The sequence below is a fragment of the Galleria mellonella genome, unplaced genomic scaffold, assembly GCF_026898425.1.
Source record: "Galleria mellonella isolate WM207_F2 unplaced genomic scaffold, CSIRO_AGI_GalMel_v1 utg35, whole genome shotgun sequence".
Classification (NCBI taxonomy): Eukaryota; Metazoa; Arthropoda; class Insecta; order Lepidoptera; family Pyralidae; genus Galleria; species Galleria mellonella.
This window is the reverse complement of record NW_026442082.1, coordinates 3,447,557-3,466,817: the sequence shown is the minus strand read 5'-3', so window position 1 is coordinate 3,466,817 and position 19,261 is coordinate 3,447,557. Positions and strand designations below refer to the sequence as shown.

The following is a 19,261-nucleotide window of genomic DNA, read 5'->3' as shown; positions in this document are numbered from 1 at the left end:
CATTATATTTATATGTTTTTTTTTAATGGATGATAATGGAATAGTATAATTAATGCAGGTAGGATATTAGTGAACAGCTGATATAGGTGAGCATAGAATTAGGTCAGTTGGCACATCATAACTAATTCATCAAATGTCCATGATAGTTTTCAGGAGGAACTGCATGGATGTTAACTTGATAGGATATATGCAAGCATAGTACTGTGAAATTGTGTTATTAACAATCCCTTTTCTCTTGTATACAAATGTGTATCTGAGTTATTGAATGATTTAAATCTTGTGCATTTTAATTTTAACAAAGTGACAGTCTTTGATTGTGGAAATGGGGTTGCATACTAAAAAATATTTATTTATATATTATTTATATTAATATTTTATCAGAGGGAGACTTTGTACAAAAGTCTATTGCTTGGGTACCTCTGTCCCATTCGTGTTTCAACCGTGAAGCAGTTGTGTTTGCATGGCTGTGTTTCAGTTTGAAGGGTGGGATATGGTGTGAATTTACTGGGTACAGAGGAATAACACCTGAGTCCTCAGGAATGGCAACGCATGGGGGGTATCATGGGCGAAACAGTATACTCTGTTATGTCCTTGGTACTGCTCATGTCTATAGGCAACGGTTACCACTTTCCATCAGGTGGACTGTCAGCTTGTTTGCCATTCTAAGTAATATAAAAAAAATTATCTTACTTGTATTATTATTTAAATTAAATGTAACTTTTAGTTCAAATAATAAATATTATTAGAATTATGGCTTTTCATATTACAAAGTTGGAGACAATTCTTTCATAAAAGTTCATTCATTTATTTGTAAAAAAAAAACTTTCTAATAACCTATTTTAACTATTACACTGTTTTGCCACTTTCTTTCAAATTAAGAATTTAGCATCAAAGAAATGGACAAAAGAGTTTAATAGCTAAAAAGTTCAGTTTGAGGTTTGACATTTTTATAAATAAGAGGGTTTCATATCCTAAATGGTAAAGGTAATATTTTAATTTGCATATGTACTTAAATAATTTTATGTTTCCTGTCTTTTTATTTTATGTCTACTGTAAATCTAGCTCTATATTCGTGATTTCGTTGGCGTGACCAAGATAAAAATGTATATACCAATTTTAATGATTATCAGTTGATTTGTTAAGGCATAAAGATGTAGTTTGTAAAGTTGTTAGCATTACTCTGTCCCAATAATATTTCTATTATAAGGTAGTTGTGCATGCACGATTGTATTTCAGTTTAAGAGTATAAGATGGTAATAATAAATTCTTTATTGCGCACAGTAAAGATGTATACAAGGAGTATTTATACAGAATGTGCATATACAAAAGGCGGCCTTATCGCTAAAAGCAATCTTACAGGCAACCTGGATGGTAGTAAAATTACTAAGTATTCAAGACGTTACAGCGTGTCTATGTGTGTGTGTCTATGTTATCCGTGATCCATTAGCCATCAATGTTTATATATGACAGTTACCACTTCCCAACTGACGACGCCAAATAGTGATACTATTCACCAGGTCCTATTCGCCGTCAGTTTGTTTGCTTTTTCAAATTTTATTAAAAATATATGAAATAATAGTTTATGAAGTAAAGTTTAACAGGTTTACTAGATTATATCGGCAAAAATCGTATTATGTAAGTACACATTCTCTTAGATTGACAAATCGGATAAACAAACAAAAAAAGGGATTTCATAAAATTCTCACAGGTGCGTAGAAAACACGTTCCGCGCGTGCTGAAATAGAATAAACCGTCGTGTATTATAGGTATTTGCAAAACATTTGGTAGATACTTAATAGTTATTTATTTAAGAGCTAGAATATTGATAACATTGGAAAATTGGAGAAAAAGAAAATTTTAAATGTTCAATTGTTTTGCACAATAATATTTACTGGAATATTGAAGAAATATTGTTCATACCACAGAAAAGTTAAATTAGTACTGACTTTTCGCTCAACTAAGTTTGAATTGGGTAAAAACTTTGAATGGATTTCATTTGCAAGTTTTGCCTTTCATTATTTACCTATTTAGCTTTTGTATTTGTTTACAGTTGGGTTTTACTCTTGTTGAAATTCTTTCCCAAGTTTCATTCATTTGTTTATCAAAATCACAAAGGGAAATTTCAAATTGTTAAGAACAAACGAAATTAACGAGAGATGGAAAATTTTCATTTATATCAAGTATGTTTATAACTACTGTAATAAAATGTTCTTTGCTCAGAATTGATTTACAAGTGTATTATTAAAAAAAAGGAAAAGATGAAACAAAAAATTGTCTATTTCTCTATTTTATACTATATTTGTTGTTTTTCTTTTTACTTGGTGCAATAAAGTGTAAAGTAAATAAACAAATATTCTCTTATCTCTATTTTCTATTTATGTATTTACTAGCTGTGTTCATAACTTCGCCCGCGTAACCTGAGAATCTACCATGAAATGAAATCCCGAATTTTCGAAGTCAGTTTCGTGTTTTACTTCACACCGAAATCGGTACAGTAAATGAAGCTTAACGTTTCGTTCTACATAAATCCTATTATAAAACTTAAAAGGAACGATATTTTAATTTTTAAGATTTTTAGTAATCTATGTTCTTGCCATATAGAATTAAATAGTTATAAACATTTCTTTCATTTCCATGCACAATGGGTAGGTATACTCGACTCATTGTAACACTATCTGGTCTTGTGGAATTGTTCCCAATTATATATAATTCCACCAGCTTATAATTTTGCTATTATTCTTGTCCAAATTATGAATTACTGTCGTTAAGATATTTTAGTTGCCACATTACGCTGGTATTTTAACCCTCCGCCCCCTTATATTTCGAGTAAAATACATAAAGCAAATGTTTGCTTCAACGAGAGCACCAGCAAGGCATTTGCAGGTTACTTAATTCTCTTATCTCTGCCATATTGCCATGCTATTTACTAGTGAGTGGGTGTTTTGTTTCTCTGAAATCAATGTTAAATATGTTTTATTTATTTGTGGAAACTTCGCAGATTTTTGTGTTTATATGTATATACTAAGTGTAGCAAGAAATCGTTTGTTTCCCAAATAAAGTATATAAAAAAAGAATATAACAGACGCCATTCCACCCGTGACAAATCGCGAAGACTTGGCGTCTCTTTACCGGAACCTTCAATTCTTAAAAGAATAATATATTTGCGGTTGAGACATTTATTTCGTTGTTATCAGTTGTGATAATTACACCAAGTTAAAATGATGTTTTCTAAATGTATTACAACATTAATACCGACGCTTTACGAGTATCAAATAATTTGCATTCTTAAAAAGAAGTGTTCTATAAGTGAAACATAACATTTTCCCCTAAATAATATGGGTTGAAAAGTTACTAATAATTTTCGGTTAGTTTATAGTTTCTTTGAAAAATGTTCACTTACACGCTAATAAATATCTTTTACGAATGTGGACTATCTTGGTGTCTCAGGTTCCTCGAAATTTGCTATCGCTATTTAGTCGTTTGTAACGATATGTTATCATATTAATAATAACAATAATACATTGGTATGTACTTAAAAATAACCTAAACGACATGTATTTTATGAATTTGCCAAGACGATATATTGATTCGGTATTAAAATAGATTGGTAAAAAGAAACCTACTGCTTCAGATGTCAAACAGAATAATACTAAATGTTCGCTCTTACTTTTCTACAAAAAGTAAGCTTTTTTTACTTTATGCATGAGAAATTGGGAAGTTTTCCAAGTTCCTAGTCTAGAAAGCAATGGAATGGCTATACTTGAAATTCCTGTTGACTATGAAATGTAAATACCCGCAGAGAACCCATAATGACCTGATATAGTTCAATGAGTAACCTAAAGGGAAAATGGGCCGACCATTTAGCTCAAAGACCCGATTACCAACATAATATTGCTTTGGAATATTTGAATCTGGAAGTACTGGAAAACTTTATGCATATCGATCAAGTGTAGTTATATATATGTATTGTATACATATGTTAACAGATACATTCACATGTACATATAGCAGTAGGTACGTGTCTGCTCTGAATAGTATATAAATGTATATATAGATAGAAACACGTATGCTGTAAACAGAGAGGATCAGATCGCCTCGACCTATCTTCAAAGGTATAGATACTGATACTATGTACACTGAGATAGATGTACTTATAGTGCGCTATCACAGATGTACAACGATCGTTGTAGGGTTGGCGATCTGTAAGGTCATATTAAATAAGCATAATAATATAGTACTGTGAAGTAATTGGTGTTATGTTATCTAATAGTTATTTTCCATGTAACTATAAATGCCTATGATTTAAACGTATACTTAAAATTCTGATATTATAAAAATATTACTCTCCTTATAAAAATGTCAATCTTCTCATAAACCTATTTTAGTTATTGAACTGTTTTGCCTCTTTCTTTCGAATTAAATCCCCTTTTCGAAAGAGACAAAACAGTATAATAGTTAAAATAGATTTGTAAGTTTTAGTTTTAATGAATAAGGGAGTACATGTATACGATTATATTTAGGATTATTTATTATATTTTTGTCCAAGTTTCTTTTTTTTTTTTGAAAAAAAATAAAAAAAAAACCTTATCATAAACATTTGAAAACAATGACACATTGACAATCTCAAGTTATCCATTTAATAATGAATAGCATTTCATTTTCTATAGATTATTAAAAAAAATGAGCATCATATCTGATAAATACAAATTGCATTCAAATTCGTACATCACTCGTTTTTATTGTTGCCCACCGGAGCGTCGCGCACTACTTTTCCCAGACATTTTTCCATGCGATCTGCGACTATTATAAATCGTTTTATAATGACACCCATGAGTCGGCTCGGTAAATACTGCTGTGTGCACAGACCACATCCGTTCGCGCCGTATGTACATTGTACACATACCTATACGCACACATACGCAACAACCGGCTCGCTCGGCGTTCGACTCGTATCGATTGCGTTGACTCGTTTACAATCATCGCCACGTTATTACCTGATATTCAAGGACTGCGCGTCTAGGTGATGTTAATTTTAATTGGCGATTTGGACGTAATGACGTTGAGTTTATATAGGTGATAGTTTTAGGGTACCTGTACACTATGATTTCCCTTTCTATAGTTTCATCCTTTTCCTTTAAGTTGAATTTAAACTTTAAGTAAACAGAAAGTAATGACTGTAATAATTAAAATAGGTTGGTTGAAGTATTAACATTCGATTATTCAAAATCCATCTTTATATATTGGATTTACCCGATTTAAATTAAAATTTTCTTTTAATAAAAACTCGAATATTTTACCGGAACGTTTATTTACATATTTCCTCTTCTAAATCTACCAAAATTTGCAGAGCCTTTTATTTTGATTAGTTCGATTTATTTTATACTGTACCGGTAGATCTGCAAATATTTTATTATTTCTCCTTGCACCGAACGCCAGTTTCCATTCACAAACACCATAAAAAGTTTAAAAGCGACGGCTTTTACAGATCACGCGATTTTGCTTTCTGTTTCAATCTAGTCGTGCTTAGCAGCTTAGCTTTCTGTATCAAATATGTTGTTTTGCACTTCATGTTATTTTCAACTGACACGCTTTGAAAAAGAATATTTTCACAAGTTCTGTTATAACTTTTTTTTCTGTTTGTACATTTTTGTTTACAAATAAAAAATACAAAAGTTAACAAACTTAAAAAAAAAAAAAAGGTTTTATCTACTTAGTTTTTCACTGATTTATCGTCTTATTTTAACAGATTAAAATTATAATTATTTTTGTGTTCCAAAAAACAATCTTATTCAATTGTGGCAATATCAGTTATTTTGTTTTAAAAACTATTGATTTGATATTGATAAAATTTCTATGAGACCAGTCTGTAAGTGTAATCCTTTTTGATTTACAACTGACGTAGATATTTTTTTTTTTTTTTTATGCAACTTAGAATGGCAAACAAGCTGACGGCCCACCTGATGGAAAGTGGTAACCGTCGCCTATAGACATGAGTCATAGACATAACAGAGTATACTGTTTCGCCCATGATACCCCCCATGCGTTGCCATTCCTGAGGACTAAGGTGTTATTCCTCTGTACCCTGTAAATTCACGCCATATCCCACCCTTCAAACCGAAACACAGCCATGTAGATATGAGGTAACAAATATAAAAAATAATACAACTGAATTGACAACCTTCTTCTTTTGAAAGTCCATTGAAAAACTTCGGCAATAATAAAAATTACGTATGTAATAAATACCTGTAAATGGCGTCGTTGACTCACGAAAATTCTTTAAAAATTAGTTTTATTTGTTATGCGGTCTATAATGTTAATGCAGTATCGATTTTGTTAATTTTTTAGCGTTTACTTTTATGTGAGTTTCATATTAATTTTGCCACTATGCGAGGAAGTTATTTTGGTAGGAATATTTAATTATTGTCATATTTAAACTCGTATCGTGCAAAATAATTTTGTTTTTTACAAAGTTTCTGTTATATGTACGTATAAACTTTTTGTTATGCATTATAATTTGTAATTTATGTTTCGTATTTCCGGATGTAAGTGGATTAGTGGCTTGAATTACCATTTTTATTGTTAGTACTAAATCGTTCTATTTTTAAACCAACCAACAAACCGATTTTCGAAATCACGCTCCAATACAATCGTTCAATAACATTATCTAACAATATAACGCGGGTTCAGCACCGCTCTATTGTGCTGCAGACCGTTATTGCCTCCCCCCTCCCCCCACCTATCCCCCAGGCGATTGGGGGCGGCTACCCTCGCTGACCGACCTATTAAAATTGTAATTACCAACCGACTCGTATTACCGTCGAAGTGATGTCATATTGATTATTCGTTCGACGCTGCGTGTTTTGTATTATTACAATTGGTGATAACTCCGCGCCTCTATAGTAACAGATGCAAAATAATACATTGTTGTCTGGAGACACACAAACTTGGTATATTTGTGTAGGTATTTATACAAATGTAGTGGAACACGCCGTCGCGAAGACGTCTGTGATATGTATTTATTTATCAACCGACTTAAAAAAGAATCTATTGATTTTAACGCTGTACGATATCTTTGCCAATTCTGAACCGCTTTTGTAGATTATTTTTAATTGAATTTACTTCCGTATTAATAGCATCTTTCTTTAATCGGTCAAGATTAAAATAGTATTTTTTTTGGAGCGAAATCTTCAGTCGCAGATAATGGAGACCTCTTATCTAATACCCTGAAGAAAGAGGTATAATCTTAATTTATCTCGGGAGACTTGTTAAAAAGGTTATTTAATTAATTTAAGTGTCGAGTGTCTTCTAAATTAAAATGAGAATTATCCTCTCACTCCCAAGCGACAGCTTTCCGCGTTTAACATTATATTATACAGTATTTATCATACACATAGACAGTTTCTTGTTATATATTTATACAGCAATTGAAAAGTCTTTATATAAGAAGACTTCAATTGTTTGTTGTTAACAAAACCAACTCTAGTTACAAGTTACTAGTTTTTATAATGCTTATCGTTGTTTTAATACATATATTTCATATCCATTAGTGTATCCATATATGTTAAAAGTTTATTTATTAAAAGTGTATTTCAGTATCTTACTATAATTATGTCACATATTTTTCACCACCTCTGCCTTCATACGCTTAATGTTTTTACCTAATGGTTAGCTGATAGAGAATGCCATATGGTATTAAGCTCGCCACTTGTACAAAGTTTTATTGTGCAATAAAGAATAAATAAATAAATATATAATAACACCCGAAAATATTATTTCGACAGATTTTGTAGAGTAGTGAATATTTAATGCAAGACTAAAAGTGGTATATATTTTAAGCGGCTTTTAAAAGCATGTACCCTCTATTTGTCCGTATTTTTTGTCTCAATATTTATTTTATTTTTATTTTAATAATAGTTTTTACTAGACAGTTTATGAGCATTACTATTGACATTGAAATATTTCAAGTAGTTTGTCCGTCACGATCATCTATTTACAAATGAGAGCAAAACATAAATGCATACCTGTTATGTTACATATCATTTGCGTTAAGAACAACACATCCCTTTTTAGGACATGTAACAATCGCATTTGTATTGATAATTTAAGAACAACTACTGTCGATGTAAATAATTAGGTATATATCATCATTGTATAAGTATCTAATCATTATTAACCAAAGCTTTGACGAACATACTATCACTTAATTACAGAGTTGCGTAACAGAGATCTCTAATTAATCTCGAAGGGCGATACATCCCTCCCGATCTCTCCTTTGTGCCGAAATCACAATACCTATTTGAGCACAATAGCTATTCGAATGCTTTGTGGTTACCGTGCGAACACGACTAAGATTCTATCGAAGTAGGTAAGTACAGGTACATTTATTGAAGTACATACATACATACATATCTGTCACGCCTGTCTCCCATTAGGGTAGGCAGAAACAATGGAACGCCAAATGCTTCGATTCAAACAAACCTCTTTCGCTTCTTCCACATTCATCAATCTTGTCATACACGCTCGTCGGTTACGGGTACTTTTAATTTGGCCCTTCTTCAGCACGTCGCCTATTTGGTCGACATACGTCCGTCTAGGGCGGCCCCTACCGACATCTCCATTCATTCTTGCTCGATAAATCTCTTTCGTAATTCTTCTTTCATCCATCCTCTCCAAATGACCAAACCAACGCAACATTCCTTTTTCAATTTTTGTCACTACATCGTCTTTCAGTCCACACTTCTCTCTAACCACACTGTTTCTTACTCTTCTTATTGAAGTCTGTTTTCATATTTTTTTTTCGATTTATCGAAACTTAATAATTGGGCGGGATTTTCAAATTCAATTAATGGCGACGTCACGTATGCACACACATGTAGGTCAAACCACCTCTGCCAATTTTCGCCCGAATTGTTTCGCTGCTATTTTTTGAGAGCAGGCCAAATAAACATAGATGGAAATAGGTCGGTCGCAAGTACCTTATTTATATGAAAATTAAGCGTATCATATATTTTTACTTTATGTGCTTACAAACCTTTATAATCTCATATCTATAATAGTAGTGGATATTCATTTTACTTCATCATCATTACATCAACTGACTATGGCTGATCATAAGCCTCACCCTTTGGGTTGCCAGTAGTTGCCATGCTTGGCAAGTGGATTGGCAATCGCAGGTAGGCTTTGGAAATGTTTTAAGAGGGACGCTGTTGTTTATCTCTCGCCCTCCCTTAATCGCCTCTTACGACACCCATGGGGAAAGGGTGACCTATTCTATGCCGGGACCAGAGTGTAAAATTGTAATTACCAACCTACGACAATATTCATGCTATTTGCTACTCGTAATTGCTCTATTTTCGATTGTTTATATTTCGTACGCAATTCTTACTATAAAATAACTTCCACTCTATCAACAGACAGGCTATTATAAGCGGACCTATTAATCTTTTAACTTGTACATTTTGAGCGTTAGAAATACGGCAACGTGGTCGCGTAGTGGCACGTTATAGGTTATCTAAATATATAATCGTGCCGACGTAAGTTGTTTTTGCCACTACAACTTAAATTATTTGTGGAGATGTGACCTCATCCATTACCCAGACGCATTGTTAATGTAAATTCGCGGTTGTTTTGTCTAAACGGACAGTCCGAAGCTAATGTTTTACTATATAGATGGTCCAATGCTTGCGGAGGTGATTAATTTGTTACATCTTTTTTATGTTGTTATGTTCTTGCGTTGTTTTGTTGCTACATTTATCTTTTTTAATAGTTTAATTGAGTTATCTATATTAGTATTATTCGTGCAAAATATAATATTATGTAAAAGGATATTGGCGTTATTTTCTATATATATAGTAGTAATGCCTATCTAATCTAAATATTTTTGCTTTCGTTCTCAAAGTAGTCTCTTATTGTAAATTTTTGATTAAACAGTTACTTACCTAGTTAAGAGATAGAATAAATGCCAATTCCAATAGAAGATATTTCAGTCGTCATATTTTTGGAATAAGAAAATATTGTCAGTAATGGCGACTACATGCGTGGTAAAACACTGATTAACAAATAGATATTTCGTAGACACATTAGATTGAAAATGTATTGCAAGACATTACTATTACAGCGAGCTGACATTAGCAGAGCTTATATACTGACAGGCATGCAGAATAAACAGTTACAAGTTGGTTTTTAACGAAACTGTACAATATATCACTAGCGGCAACCTATTAGCCTCCACAATACCCGGGCCGACGTACTGAATGGACGCTAATTGAAGCTAAAATTCTCATGTGAACCAATACCGTTAGCGTTAGAAATGTTCCCAGTGCTTTATCAACATGCGAATAATTTGTGTGAGCTCGCATCTATTGTTTGTTTCTATTGCACGTGGTTATGCATTGAAGCTGGAATGCAAAATTAAGGTCCGCAAGTGTGCATTGCAAGTAGACGCATGTCTCGACATCGCATGCTTGTTGGCTCGATGTGCATGCCATTTTAAAGTGGCTTCCAAAAGGGGAGGTTTTCAATTCGCCCGTATATTTGTTTCTTTGCTTGTAATACTTTATTGTATAGTAAAATCTCAACTCCCTTATTCATAAAAACGTCAATCGTCTTATAAAAATATTTTAGCTATTAAACTGTTTTGTCTCTTTCACGCTAAATTCCAAATTCGAAAGAAAGTGACAAAGCAGTGTAATAATTAAAATAGGTTTATAAAAGGTTTTATTTTTTATGAATAAAGGGGTAAGGATATAAAGTTCCAGTAGATACAATGGCAAACTTATTACTATTTTTTTATCCCTTATACGATTTATCAAAATTCTGAATATTTTTTATTTTCTATTGTTTTAATCAGAAGGTTGAGAAATAAGTTTGTGTTATAAATCAAACTTTAGATACTCTTTTCGTAGTCTCATAATAAATTAATAATAATTGTCTATTTGTAGACTCCAAAAAAATATTCGGTCAAAATTGAAGAACTCAGTTTTTTTTTTATATTTGTAAATATAGCTGTTGTCCAACTTATGTATTTAAAATTAGTTTTATAGAGAAATAATGCCAACTGAACTGTCTGACTTTGACTTGTTTGAAACATCTAGAAATAACACGTCACATAGACAGCATTTTTTTGATATTTCTTTGTTGTAAAGAAAACTCTCAATATATTGAACGACATAAAATATAGAAAGAAATATGTAAATATTTTCAAGAGAACATCAAAAGAATATTTTATTTTAATACTTTAATCCTTACTTTGTGATATTGAATGTTTGTTACTTCTTGGCGCTTTTATGCCTCAACTAAGAAGACGGATGTAGGCTACATTTTATACCAATCACGTAGCCGATTACGAATTTAAATTAATTACTTGTATTGATAAATTTTATGCGCTTAATAAGCATTGAGTTTAAATTTCGATTTGTAGTAATTGTAGGATGTGGAAATGTATGCCATTTCGATTTGTTTACATTTATCGATGAAAAAAATAAATTTAGAATGAATTTTTTTGTATTTAGTGCGACTCGTATTTGTATATGTTTTAAAATACATTAAGGTATTACTAGTTTTCCGCTAAATGTGGCGGCGTGTGGTACTTCAACCGCCTAGCGACCGTTTTAGGCGTCAAGGTGTTTTATCGTACACTAAATGTAATTAAACAGCCGCCTTTATACCGCATCGTAATCATTAAAATGTATTTAATGGCATCTTGTGTAAGCCGTTTTCGCGAAGCCCGTTTCCCCGGTTTGTTTTTTTTTTTTTACGGTTTCCGCTTATTCGCCCGGTTAATGAAAGCTGGCGAGATGGGATGGCTAATTGGATTTATTTCGTATCGGAAAGCAGTCGTGCGAGTATGTTTCCGACAGTGTTGTTCACCTTTTGAGCTCTTCGTTATCGCTCTTTTGTGTACCAAAGGTTTAGGCTTTTCATCGCAAACAGACCGCCTCTAAATATTGTTTGAACGATAAAGTATTAAAGATATCACATAATAGTTTCTTGTTAAAGAGAATTATTTGTATAAGAACATACATTTCTATAATTTAAATTCGGTGAATCGTCCGATTTCTCTATAGCTGCACTCAATATTGCGCATATAACCAACGGAGGTCAAAGGAAATAAAATACAGTACGAAATATGAATATTTCCAACTTCTTTAGTAATCAAATTTAACTACGGATAAACGCAATATTTGCGAGGTTTTTGCTGACACGTGTTTTCTGTTTTTCTGTTCCTACGACATATCTACTTGCTGCTGAATTTTTTTTTTAAGATGTAGTGGAAGGTGCAATAGAGAAATATTTGGAGCACATTTTTCAATTAAGTAAAACATCACTATATACACGCCAAAATCTGAGCCAGCAGATGTTGCTTCTTATGAATATCATGACATATACATATCATGACGTATATTTGACTAAAAATACGAATATCTGTATTCATCGCATCACTAGTTTATACCTGATATAAATTCTGTTATCACCACGACCAATATCAGCATTAACATGGTTTATTGCACGAAAAAGCGTCGAATACTTCGAAAAACAAGCCACTAAAGTCGCGCAATGTCGAATTTGATCTAGCTCTGCGCTGAGTCATACAAGTCGCGAGCAGGGGGTGTCGGGTGGCGTTGTGGAGTGGGAGGGGGGAGGAAACCGCTCGACTCAGCCACCTATTGTAGTATTGCGGAGGCGCGTTGTTTTTGCAGAGTGGTGTGTCAGCTACGGCTACAGGACGTAAGCCGACGTGGCCGTGGCGAACTAGGCTTCAACACGGCTTGTTTGAAAAGGTCTGAGACAATTTATGCGACCGCTTTGTTGATGAGATTCTGCTCGTGAACGCCACTCTTTTGTTTACGTACATTGCTCCGCTGATTATGAAACGCGTATACAATATAATTGGTGGTATACTTTTTTTTTATGGATAAAAATGAAATTGTAACATCACTTGCGTTATCATCGGTTTACGCTAGTGGGGTATCAGTGAGGGATGTTTTTTTAATGGATGATAATGGAATGGCAAATCCCGTTTGCGCTAACAGTATACACTGGCGCGGCTCCAGCGAGGGATGATAGGTGAAGATGAAAAGGCAGATCAGTTAGCATTCCTAGGATTGGGACTGGTAGTACGCATTACTAATAATCCCATCCAATTTGGTGCAGTAGCTCTTGTTCGTATGATCCCAGAACAAATATACAGACAAAATTTCCAAAAAAAATATTGTTTTGGCTTTCTATTGCCTTTTTTTTTCAACATATCCTATGTACAGACATCCTCTACTTACAATTTCGTTTAGTTACTATAGTAGACGATATACAAGTATATATTAAGTAGTAAGATTAATGCGATTTTATTATTTAACATAGATTCAAGGTTATTCTGTTGTAATCGCTTGATAACATTGCAGCAGACATATGAGTACAAAGTTATGACCAAAATAGGGCTGACTCTATTCTGTGCATTACAATTTTATCGTTGAGTCAGCGGAGACCACTAAAAATGGTTATGTGCGTCCTACGCGTCGAATGGAATATACCCAAAAAGAATATAAAAATATTTATGTTTGTTCTCGTTTAAATTGTCATGATTCGCCTTGCATGAGGCTATTTTGGACCCGTATCCAAATTTTGTCTGTTTACAGGATGAAATAGAGATCGTTAGCTTAAACTTCAAAATACTTTCTTCATCCCCTTGGTTTCAATTCAAAAGCACAACCACTCTTTGCAATCAACTTCCAACAACAGTTTTTCTAAACCAATACGACACGTAACCTCAAGTCACACCTGCAGTTCCTCCGGTTGTAGCAGGTGCTAATAGGCGGCGGTATTCATTTACCATCGGGTGAGCCGTATACTCTTCAAAAGATGTCTATTTCAATCCGTATATTTATTAATAATATTTATGTATATTTTACTAATAATGCTATTACCATGATGCTGACAAAAAAAGTGTAACTTATAATTCCATTTTTAATTACGGAAACTGCCTACGATCAGAAACTGAGATTATGATTTCATTCAAAAAGTTAATTGGCCATAATGAAACAAAATTGTTTACAGTGAAGTCGCACAGTCTGGTTTCGTATCCAACATTTCCTATATTTAATGGCAAAAGGTTATCATGTCGCGTAATATAATTTTAGGATATAATATAATGTCTTAAACTAACGCGACCTTACAATGTTTATAAGTTCACACTTTTTAGATCAATCTCGAATGGATCGTTTAATAGTCTAGTGACAAATGTTATCGGGACTTATATTACATTCTGTATAAAAAATATTCACGATTATAATTTGGGTCGGGGAAGTCGGAGACATTTTATTTTAATATAATATATAACTACCAGTTTAACTTGAGTTTAATTTAGTCGAGAAAGTTCGACTAGTTTCGGGACCATTCGGGACCTTAATCTTGAGCGGTTGTAACGCCAGCGCGAGCCTGACTGCGCACTTCAGCCCTCTGAGCTCAAACTGTAGGCGTTCGTGCTACCGTTACTGATTATTACCGTCAAAGATATTTGTCGATTGTTGCTATTGTGACGAATCTAACATTCAATATGCTTATTTCAGTCGAGCATATTAAAATTTAATGTGACAGGGCCAAGTCTACCGCCGTCATATTCGTAAATTCTTATGTACAAGTGACTTAAATTGCGCAATCCTGAGCTATATTTGTTATGACGTCACGACAATACCTAGCAATTTACTGCGATGCCAACGTACCAATTGCTTCTAGAATTATCGCCACGTTACTGCCGCGCGATGTACAGCAACTTAATTATTTGTTTATTACCTATGACTGTTGCCATGCAATCATCACTCTAAAATACCGTGTAATCGCGTCTTTATTTTTATAAGAATTTGTTCTACTTTAATCCCTTACTAGCTTTTACCCGTCACTTAGTCTATGTAACCGAAACATATTCACTTACCGGGATAAAAAGTAGTCTATAACCTTGTTTATCCCATTTAGAACGTGCCTACAAAATATTACAGTGTTTGTTTAAGCCATAAAGATTTTATAAGGTAACAAACAAATAAGCATACTTACTTTTACATTTATAATATTAAGTAAGGATGTTATATAATGCAAATATACTCATTCATTAATTCTGCAAAATAAAATCAGTGGTGACAATTCTTATAATTATATAAAGATTAAAACGAGAGTGAAATATATCGATAGGAAAACTCGATTAAAAAATTACCAAGAAATCGCGTAATATATCACTTCGCAAACGCCATCATCAATCATAAAAATAGACAATTGTAATATTCAATTCTCATTTCAAGCGATTCGTATCGGTATCGCATGGGTACAATTATTTATTTACTCTTTTGCACACATTTAAATAAATATACAAGGCCTACATTATGCCTGATGGCATTCTCTACCAGTTAACCCTTATAGATAGAGTAAATTATCTGCATATCTGCGTACAAAAGTTAGGCTTTATTGTACATACTAACATTCTCGATAAAAATATCTAAATGACAGTAAAACTCATATTAAAAACCGTTGTGTGATACAGACAGATGCGGACGGCAACTTTGTTTTATACTATTTAGAGACAAGTTAAATATAAATTTAGCGTCCATTATAATACTAATAGAAATACAAATAATACGATCTAACGTTTCCAGCGATTGTATAGTTTACTTTGTATCTCTAAGATAGTTAAATACTTATTACTATATAGTTATATTGTATTGCTATCTTGTAATTTTCCTCATGAATGCTTTTCACCTCGAACGACCTTCGTGATTGTTCATATACGCACGTTACAATATGTAGGTACACAAGTCTGACACTATAATTTGACCTCTATAGTTGCTAAGCAATGCCTACGCGTAATTTATATCCATCAGTATCAATTATTAACTATATCGCGAAGCTAAAATAATAAAATAACGCGATATGGATACATTATTCCCATAAAATTTTGGTGCTGTACTTTAGCTTTGTCCTTAGGCTTGAGACGTCTTTTTTAAATACACTATCGGGACTTAACGCGATGTAAAAGCTTTTGCAGATAAATAGTACCGACATACCTGCTTCTTTATTGTCGACGTTTCAACGTGGATTTCACTACGCCCGTGGTCACGATAGGACTTTAAGCGTCTTTTCGTCTTTTATTCGTAGTTTGACAGTGAAAATGCACATGTGTTAAAAGTAAGCGTTTGCGTTACCTATGAAATAATAGTTAAAGGCAATAATTCTTTTATTGAGCTTACTATTTTATTAATACTAAAAATATTGTAGCATATTTAATTTTTAAAACGCTTATATAGTACTTCACTCTAGGTATAAAGACCTGTACAAATGTTGGACATTTAATTCGAGACAACTTTGTATTACTCTAGATATATATTGACGATTGTTTCATATTTGATTTATAAGGCCAGAAAGATCAAGCATAAAGGACGAAATATCCCTTATATGCGCAGGCCATAAATTATTAGGTTTATTTTACGCGTTTCTAAATTGCTACGTTAGTACATTTAGGTTCGAATTTCGATTTCCACTTAACTATAAGACATTCGACACCGGATAATAATTCTAAGGATTTTCCAGAGAAATGCAAATATTGTTCGCTTGTGAAGTTCGTCTACAAAATACCTCTGAAGAATGCTGACTATCGCGTAATATTGAGTGAAGTCTGTACTTCGAGTATAACAATAGAATCGTTTCTCGCAGTTCTGCTTACGTGTCAGCCTAGCTCGCTTTTATGTTATCTAAGGGAAAACGACATTTTTCCACTGACGTTCGCTTACGTAAGCGAAACGGGCACTTCGATCCGTTTCCACGGAATTGTTTTTCAAAGCGCTGGCGTCGCTTTGTGGACGATTTCCATCGTAAATCTTCATTAGGTTTCTGCTCTTAACGATTAGAAAGTCTGGCCTATTTTGTAACTATGTTATCTTAGTTTATTGTGAAATGTTTTGAGTTAGCGATAATAAGTACAGCGCTCATTAATTACCGTTGTGCTATTGAAAGTTTTATATCTGAAGAGATTATATGCGCGAAATAATTTATGCTTAGTCATAATTTGTAGATGTTTCTCATACATGGTTTTTTATTTATTGAAATATTTGCATTAATAAATATCTATTCTATTTCAGAAATGTAGAAGTTGTCGTGCAATCGGGTTATGAAAGCGACTCTGCGATTTTTATTTACCCTGTAAAGAACCTGATGTGAAGATAGATAAATAAAATTGCCCTTTATTATGTAGCTTTTATTGTTTTTTATATTCGCTCACCCTGTCTATTATTCAACTCTCAAAGGTACCATTTAATACTGAGTGCTCTCCTTTACTTTTTGTTATTTTATTATACGCATACTTCTCATCGATCTTCTCACCCCTATTTGAAACATTGGCAATTTATATGTTGGATGTGGTCTGTGCCCCTTCCGTATTCTGCTTGTCAGATTGAATATAAATATTTCGATGTCTGCTAAGTTTGCAGTTGTAAATGGTTTTTCTATTAACTATAAACCTTGATAATTACTTGATGTATATTTATCTATCATGTAAATTTGACATGGGAAAAAAGATACGAGTAGTAGAATGACGTAGAAATAACCCGGTTATTTGTCCTTAAAGTATTTGGTGTGAAATGAACCAAACTTTTCAGTCGCCAAAGCAATAGCTACATGTACTCAGTAGACCAAAAAGTAGATACAGAATGAATGAGTATATTTGCATTATAATAATTTGGATCATCTTTACTAATATTTATTAATATGAAAGTGACTTTGGTTTCACTGTTACTTTAATGCTCCTTAACGTTTCAAGCCATCGTTATGACATTTACTTGATATGGAGAACGATTAGGCTACTTTGACTTTGGGTCGATCAACAAACATATCTATCTTTTTTGTGTAAAATATAAAATAATTAAACTGCAAGTGTTCGTTATTTCAACAGTTAACCTCTAATGGTGTTGTGTTATTTGTTTTGTATTATTTGCGATCAATATATTCGGCTTACATTTACATAAATTGACTTACAAAGCGAAATTGAACACCAATTTTAATTTCCTGCTCACGGGTTAGGAAGGGTTGAGTGCGTCTGATCGACGCGTAATAAATGGCGTCAGTCCTGGAATTTTTGATATTCCGTTCGGAATTTAGATGTGTTTTCAACGATAGGTTTATTTTCGCTTAATTTGTAAATGATATCTTCATATGTATATGTTGAATGATGGAATGAATTTGCAAATTTATCATTTAGATCGTTTTCATCGTTGGAGTCTTGCATATCTATCTACTCTTTTTATTTGGGTTTATCATTCTATTTCGAAAGAAATCGCCGTACACTACGTTTGCCTGGAATTTACTTTCCAGTATTCTGTACAAATTTTTTTTTAATTCATGTTTCTCGCACTTGACCATTTTTTATTTAATTATAAGATTGCCAAAAACATTTATTTTTAAATGCGAACAGTGTTAATAAGGTCTGTTAATAAAAAGCTGGTTATAAATATTAATGCATCAATGCCAATGTTTCTTTTGCGTTATAAATAGTGTGCTCGGCACAAAAAGTGGATATACCGCCCATCCGGTTCAGTAAACTTAAAGTCTAATGTCTTCTAGATATAGTTGAGACGTCGCTGATGAGCTGTGAGACAAATATCAATATGCACATAATTATGTATTTATTTATTATCTAATATAAATTTGTTAGTATGTTATGTCTTAGCAGACATTACTTTTATCTATGTCATTCTGTGTAGGTCACTCAGATGAATTCACAGCAAATTAAACGTAATTATATGTAGGTCTCGTCTATTATGCATCGGAGTAATTTCGTAAGTCGCTCTGTCTTTTTATTATTCCGATAGTCATTGTTATCGAAATTGTCTATTTTCTTGATTTTAAATTATCTATATGTACAATGTAGTTTTGGCTTGCAATAACCGGTTGTTTATTTTTTTCTTGGCAAACATTAACTATTAATTGAAAAAAGAATTATTAAAACGTAATCAGAATTTAACGAATTAATTAAGAACGTCCTTTGAAAAGTTACTTAAAAATGTAAATTACTATGTAGCGGTGATCGTATGTAAAACTTCATCAGAATGTATTGTTATCATAGGCGACAGAATGTGCAGTTGTGCACACTTTGTGAAAACATTTCTCGGACTTTTAATGGAAAATAGCAACCTTTTTGGTATATAGTATAAGTTTATTCATTTTTGGATGACTTTAATTATTTAATGATATTTAACAATATTTTTTTAATTAAATTAAGTACATACAATTT

General features: G+C 32.7%; 1 protein-coding gene across 4 annotated transcripts in view; it reads left to right on the top strand.

The window, feature by feature from the left end:
* Positions 1 to 19,261, top strand: part of LOC113514391 (C-terminal-binding protein) — a 109,071-nt gene that overhangs the window by 1,699 nt on the left and 88,111 nt on the right. The gene's annotated exons all lie outside the window — the stretch shown is intronic.